Here is a 7,500-nt window from a genome sequence, read left to right as displayed (position 1 = left end):
TTCTTCTTCTTCTTCTTCTTCTTCTTCTTCTTCTCCTTCTTCTTCTTCTTCTTCTTCTTCTTCTTCTTCTTCTTCTTCTTCTTCTTCTTCTTCTTCTTCTTCTTCTTCTTCTTCTTCTTCTATTAATGTTATTACTACAACATTAAATGAATTAATTTTGGCTGCTGCCAAACCTCATCAAATAGGAAAACAACTTAGTAACAGGGCCAAAACGAGGGGATGGTATGACGGGGAGTGTCGGGAAATGGGCAAAGTATTTACAAATTTGAAAAAACATATTCAAGAAAAAAAAAATCATTGGATAAATATAAAATGTGCATAGCAAGAAATGACTATCGGAAATGTTGCCGAACGAAACGGACAAGGTTAAAGTTGCAGCAAGCAGATGACCTAATACAATTGTGCCGCAGTGACCCGAAGCAGTTTTGGAATAAAATCAAAAAGAGGGAGAAATTAGTCACGGGTGATTGTGATTTTACTACGCACTTCCGTACCATGAACAATATTCAATCCCCACTTGGCTCGGGTGAAATTGAAGTGAGAGAATGGGAAAAAAGTCACGATGCCCATTATGATGAACGGTTGGACGGGGATATAAACATAAACAAATTAGAGTATAGTATCAAAAGCTTGAAAAATAACAAAAGTGCGGGGTACGATTTAATTCTTAATGCATTTTTAAAACATGGAGGTAGTGCTCTTCGTCAAGTTCTACTAAAGATTTTTAACAAAGTATTTAGCAGTGGTATATTTCCCCAACAATGGACAGTTGGTGAAATCATACCCATATACAAAAAGGGGGAAATTAATAATCCAGACCACTACCGAGGCATTACGCTGTTAAGTCGTATTGGTAAACTTTTCACTACAATATCAAATCGGAGATTATGTACTTGGGCAGAATTAAATAACGTCATTTCAGAAAGTCAGTTTGGGTTTAGAAAACAAAGAGGAACAACTGACTGCATATTTATCTTACATGGTTTATTAGAATAATTATTAAACAACTCTAAGCCCTTATATTGTGCTTTTATTGACTTAAAGCAAGCATTTGACAGTGCTAATAGAAGGGCTCTATGGTTTAAGTTACACGAGAACAAAGTCAGTTGTAAAGTCACAAGCATTCTTCAAAATATGTACAGTAAAATAAAACTTTGCATCAAACAGTCAATTTTCAAATCCACTACGAACACGTGCGATGACCCTCATTATGAATGTTTCTTCACATCAACAAATGAGGTTCTTCAGGGAGAGTCTCTATCTCCGTTTCTTTTCTCTGTGTTTATAAATGACATGAACGAAGCTTTTGAACAGCATAACGACATAGGTGTAAACATTAACTCATTGTTGTTAACTGTCCTTTTATTTGCCGATGATATGGTTTTATTCAGTGAAACCAGAACTGGTTTACAACGAGAACTTTATTGTTTAAGTGATTACTGTTACAAATGGGGTTTGCGCGTTAACACAACAAAAACCAAATGCGTTGCCTTTAAAATAGGTGGAAAGATCGGGATGATGGACAGGTGGTTTTATAGCGACAAATTGTTAGAAACAGTAGGGCAATTCAAATATTTGGGGTTTATGTTCGGTAGTAGTGGAAGATTTACGAAAGGAATACAGAACCTTGTAGACCTAGGTCGTAGAGCAATGTTTAACTTATACTCTCTGCTCCACCAAAATCAGGAATTATCACCTTCCACCCAACTCCATCTGTTTAATACTCTAATATCACCAATACTTAATTATTCGTGCGAAATATGGGGCTATTGTGAAGCGGTAAAAATGGAACAAATGCATTTAGGCTTCTTAAAATCCATACTGGGGGTAAGGAAATCTACACCGTCATCTTTCGTATATCATGAATTAAAAGTATTTCCATTAATCAACCAGAGATTAATAAGAGTAATTAAATACTGGTTTAAAATTTTAAAACTACAAGAAAACAATCCAGTGAAGATAATTTATAATAAATTATTAACACAGGCTACAGAGCATATCTCATGCACTAACTGGGTAATTTTGCTAAAAGGAAAATTGTGTAAATTTGGTTTTGGATATGTTTGGGTTAATCAATACGTTGAAAGTGAGAATATGTTTTTAATTACTTTCAGTCAACGCCTTAGCGATATTTTTTTACAAAAATGTAAAGAGGAGATAAGATCAACTAGCGATCATAGACTTTATAAACATTTGGACAATGAAAATTATGTACGCTATATATTCAAGATTGAAGAAAAAGTAATTCGATTCGCCATTACAAAAATTAGATTAGGTTCTCATAATTTTATGTGCGAAAGGAGGAGATGGCTTAGACCAAAAATTTATTTTCCTTCTAGGCTCTGTATAAATTGTAACTCAATTGAAGATGAGTACCACATAATATGTGAATGCAGACGGCATAACTATTTCAGAGGAAAATATTTACCTAAATATTTAATTGAAAAGCCCAATATGTACAAGTTTATACAATTTATAAATAACTCCACAGGGACAGAATTGCGAAGATTTGGAATTTTTTGTCGAAAAGTTTTGATCGAATACGAAAAAAATGTTAGTTAGGCACCTGGTATTGCTGGAGAATGAAAATACATTTGATTTTTTTAAAAATTCATTGTGGTATGCATCAATGTATAAGATTATGACATACATATATTGTTTGAATATTTCGTCTATTAGCCATAATTGAATCCTTTGAATTAAATTATTTTCTCACTGTTTGTTGTACAAGTGATTTCGTAGATCAGTGTGTGTGTGAGTATATGTGTGTGTATGTATGTGTGTGTATATAAATGTGTGTGTGTATTTGTGTTGTTGGGTGGAAAGGTGTGTAGGAAGGGCGTGTGCGATTGTCAGTCATTATAATCGAGCATGTCCGGAGCTTGAAACGCATATGAGAAATATATTAAATTAATGTATATATGTACAATTCTTATTTTTCGCCACTTGTAATGTATGAGTATCTTGTGACATTAGATAATGATTGGTAATCAATGAAGATCATAGTCACTACCGTTGTTTTTGCCATCATTAGTATTGTCTGTTGATGTTGATTTTCACTCTAACTGTTCATTGTTATTATTGCTATGTTTATTATGATAATGATAACGATGGTGGTAGTGATGGTGATGATGGTAGTAACGGTGGTGATAGCGTTAATGATATTATTGATTCTGTTATTATTATTGTTATTGTTGCTATTATTAGCATTATTATTAGTGGTAATAGTGGTGGTTCTAGTGGAAGTGGTGGTAGTAGTGGTGGTGGTAGTAGTAGTAGCAACGGTAGTGGTAGTAGTAGTGGTAGTAGTGGCAGTAGTAGTAGTAGTAGTAGTAGTAGTAGTAGTAGTAGTAGTAGTAGTAGTAGTAGTAGTAGTAGTAGTAGTAGTAGTAGTAGTAGTAGTAGTAGTAGTAGTAGTAGTAGTAGTAGTAGTAGTAGTATAGTGGTAGTAGTAGTAGTAGTAGTAGTAGTAGTAGTAGTAGTAGTAGTAGTAGTAGTAGTAGTAGTAGTAGTTGCAGCAGCAGTCGTGGTAGTGATAGCAGGGGAGGGGGGGGGGGTAGTAGTAGTGGTAGTAGTAGTAGTAGTAGAAGTAGTAATAGTCGTAGTAGTAGTGGTGGTAATGGTAGTAATGGTTGTGGTAGTAGTTGTAGATGTAGTAGACGTAATAGTAGTGGTGGTTGTAGTGGTGTTAGTAGTAGTAGTGGTGGTGGTAGTAGTAGTAATAGTTGTACTGGTGGTAGCAGTAGTGGTAGTTGTTGTAGCGGCAATAATATTACTCTTGCTGTAAGAATATTTCATGGTGATATAAATCTTATGTAAAAAAATCTCATTGTACACTGTAAAAAGTCATTATCGTCATGTCATATCTTATGTTGATCCATAAAACGTGAATTATTTGAGTTGTACCAAGGTCTAAAAATCTATTAAATAACTAAACTATTAATTAAATCTTTAAATGATTTTACATAATTATTACCACCATTATAATTATCATTATTTTTATCATTATTATTATTATTATTATTATTATTATTATTATTATTATTATTATTATTATTATTATTATTATTATTATTATTATATTATTATTATTATTATTATTATTATTATTATTATTATTAATTATTATTATTATTATTATTATTATTTTTATTATTATTATTATTATTATTATTATTATTATTATTATTATTATTATTATTATTATTATTATTATTATTATTATATTATTATTATTATTATTATTATTATTATTATTATTATTATTATTGTTGTTGTTTTTGTTGTTATTCTTCCTTGTTGTTGTTATTGTTATACATATCATTAACGGCAACTTTTCGAAATCTATCACCAAAGTCATCATTACTATTGTCACGAAATTTTATTATGAATGTTTACTTAGGTGTATTGTATACGCTAGACCTAATGTTATTCTTAGTTCGTAATGTCTAACTTATTATCCCGCTGTGATGATCATGTCGTATACGTCCTTTTGTTGTTGAGTTCTGTGTAAAAGATATAGGGACTGATCTTGGTATTTCGTAGGACCCGCTAAAGTTGTTTTATTTTATGGTCGGAAATGTCATAGGTCATGGATTTTCCCGTTGAGTCATTTCCTGGCACACAAAGAGAGACCATTCTCTTAAGAATTCTTTTCTTTTAAAATTATATTTCTTGGTTTGTGTAAAACTTTCATCCTCCCCATTCACCAGTTGGCCGTCCGACGATTCGCACGTATTTTATTCTCTATGCAAAGTTCAGCCGATGCTGTTTTGCAAGAGTTTTAAACTTCAGTTTATTAAAATCAATTGTGATGTTAATTGTTACAGTGGGCCTGTTGATTTGGGGCCGAAGCCAAAGAATCTATTTAATGAATTAACTCTAACCCCGTTGATTTTGGGAGTAAGACCTTTCTTCTTTTGATTTGTGGCCAAAGCCAGAACATTTTAATAGCCTTATCCTTGGCCGATGCCAGCGATATTATACCCATCTATGTAAATTCATAATTTCCGGCCAAACCGTGGACATTTTAGTTTTATTGTTCCAAGGCCGACGCCCTAGATTCCAAGAACACTATTGAAATTGAGGTTGAAATTACAAGTTGTGACATTAGAGAGAAAGGACGACAGACTGCCTCATTTAGACTAGGGGAAGAAGCCCTGACGTACCTGTGACGGACAGATCATATTTTTGTTATATGTGTTCTGTAAAGGTAAGGGGCCTCACCTTCTCGTGATATATGTTTGTGACTAGTGTGTATACCGTTCATTTTTACTGTCTAGTGAATTGAGTGATCGTCATCACATATACGAATGAGAGAGAGTGTGTGAGAGAGTAATTTGCATCAATAAATATGAGATATGAAAATTTACTCATCATTCTTTGATTGTTAGTTTGTTGGGCTGGTCAATTTGTTGGACGTTAGCAACCCTTTAAGGCCATTGACTGGGACGGAGGTTCTGCAGACCACCGACTCACTCTTTGGCATTGTCACTTTGTGACATTTTTGGTGGAGCTACCGGGTATTTTTGCTGACATTTAACAGCTTGATTTTTGTCTAATACTAATGATCAGGGGTGATTTGTAATTGACTCTCACCTCATCTGTTACTCACTCATAAAGACAGTTTATATTATGTTGACTGACGTAAGACTGTAAAGTCGTATCCCATGACATTGAATAGGAACTTGCACTGTCATTGATTTATTGCCTTTTATTAAAAGACATCGGCTAAGTTGCAACCTTCTGTTATTGTTGTCACTTGCTGGTTATCTTAAACCAGTTGTCTGTGGCTGAGATTTACGTGAATTGGGTCAGATTGACTTGTTATTTTAAACTGAGTTGGGAACAGGGAGCGTCGATACCTACTGTATCCCCGTGGTTGTTATATTATGAGAAGTGCTGTTACACATCATCGCTGATTATTTTATTTGCCATTAAAGGCGAGAAGAAATAATAATTGTTTGAAGTAAGTAATTATTGCAATAGTTAAATTCATTCGTCAGTTATACCCGAAGGTATATAAATTTCCACTAGTTGATATTGTTGACTGATTTTCTAATTGTATAATTACAAAGACTTTGTTTTTAAGTTTCTCTTGCTTGCTCAAGTGTTTTATCTCCTTTGCTTTATATTATTGAACTATATTGTCTTTTCCCTTCTTGAACCATCATGGATGTTGAGAAATTAATCAAACTCGGTGCTCAACTGGCATTGGAAGGTGAGGCTTTAAGGAAATGGGTAGATGAACAAATAAAGCAGGAAGAGGCTCGCAAGACGGACGCTCTGAATGAGGCCAAGACGCGAAGGGAGCACGAGCAAGAACAAAGGGAGCACGAAAGAGAGCAAAGAGAACACGATCGAGAAGTTGCAAAGGAGGAGAGCGCCCGCGAAGAGAAGAAACTGGAGCTGAAAGCCGCTCTTTTGGAAAGAGAGTTGGAGTTGGAAAGACTGAAGGTACAGCATCCAACTCCTGCCTCCTCCAGGACTCATGTGCCGTCGTCGTCGGAAGGGAAGAGTCCACGACTACCGCCGCTTGATGACAGGAGTGATGATGTCTCGAGTTACATTTCGTGATTTGAGAGGCATGCTTCTGCCAATAACTGGCGCAGATCTGACTGGGCAACCCACCTGGGTGCCCTACTGTCCTGAAAGGCCCTGGAAGTGTATACCCGTATGGACGAGGCCGATGCCAAAGACTTCGGGGAGGTCAGGGACGCTCTGCTCGCGCACTACAATTTGACGGAGGATGGGTTTGCCGCACGCTTCCGTACAAGTAGGCCAGAGCATGGAGAGCGTATGGGCCAATTTAAGATTAAAATTGCTGGGTACCTGGACAGGTGGATTTCTTTGGCGGGGAAAAACAAATCCGACGCTGAAGAGATTATAGATCTGACGCTGAAGGAGCAGCTAATCAATTCGTATGGCCGGGATTTACAAGTGTTTCTCAAGGGAAGGAAACCTGGGAACACGGAAGTCGTTGTCAAGCTGGTTGAAAATTATGTGGAGGCGCAAGGTGCGATGAACGCCTATTCTAGGCCTCACTCGACCATGCCTAGGACGAGTAAGGAGCCATCATTGACTATTAAGCCAACGGAGGATAAGCGCCATATGAAGACAGTGGAGACGAGTCCAACGAGGGCTCAGAAGGACAAGCGGGTGACTTGTCATCGATGCTCCAAACCCGGTCATATCGCTCGCGATTGCCGTCAGAAGCCACACCAGCTCTCTGCTCTTCGAGCGGAAGTTACGACGTGTGCATTTTGCAAACGACGGGGTCACACCGAAGAAAACTGCTGGAAGAAACGTGACCGTGTATCACATACTGCGGCGTCATTGACCACAGAACCGGGGTGCGGAAATCAACACGGATCCATGGAACTCAAATGTGGGTGCACTGTACCCGTGATCTCTGCAGCTTGCAGAGCCGATGACAACCATCAATTCTCGCGTATGCCAGTGGCAACAGGCTTCATTGACGGGAAGCGTGTGACTGTTCTG

General features: G+C 36.5%; 1 protein-coding gene and 1 long non-coding RNA gene across 5 annotated transcripts in view; one reads left to right on the top strand and one right to left on the bottom strand.

Moving 5' to 3' along the window:
- LOC144960661 (uncharacterized) overlaps window positions 1–7,500 on the bottom strand; it is a 325,884-nt gene that overhangs the window by 235,511 nt on the left and 82,873 nt on the right. The gene's annotated exons all lie outside the window — the stretch shown is intronic.
- LOC144960855 (uncharacterized) overlaps window positions 1–7,500 on the top strand; it is a 38,957-nt gene that overhangs the window by 30,402 nt on the left and 1,055 nt on the right. The window lies entirely within an intron of this gene.

The sequence above is a fragment of the Berghia stephanieae genome, chromosome 15 (genome assembly GCF_034508935.2).
Source record: "Berghia stephanieae isolate SIO BIC M18660-M18661 chromosome 15, UCSD_Bste_1.3, whole genome shotgun sequence".
NCBI classification, from domain to species: Eukaryota; Metazoa; Mollusca; class Gastropoda; order Nudibranchia; family Aeolidiidae; genus Berghia; species Berghia stephanieae.
The sequence above is the reverse complement of the archived record's forward strand: the minus strand, read 5'-3'. Positions and strand labels throughout refer to the sequence as shown.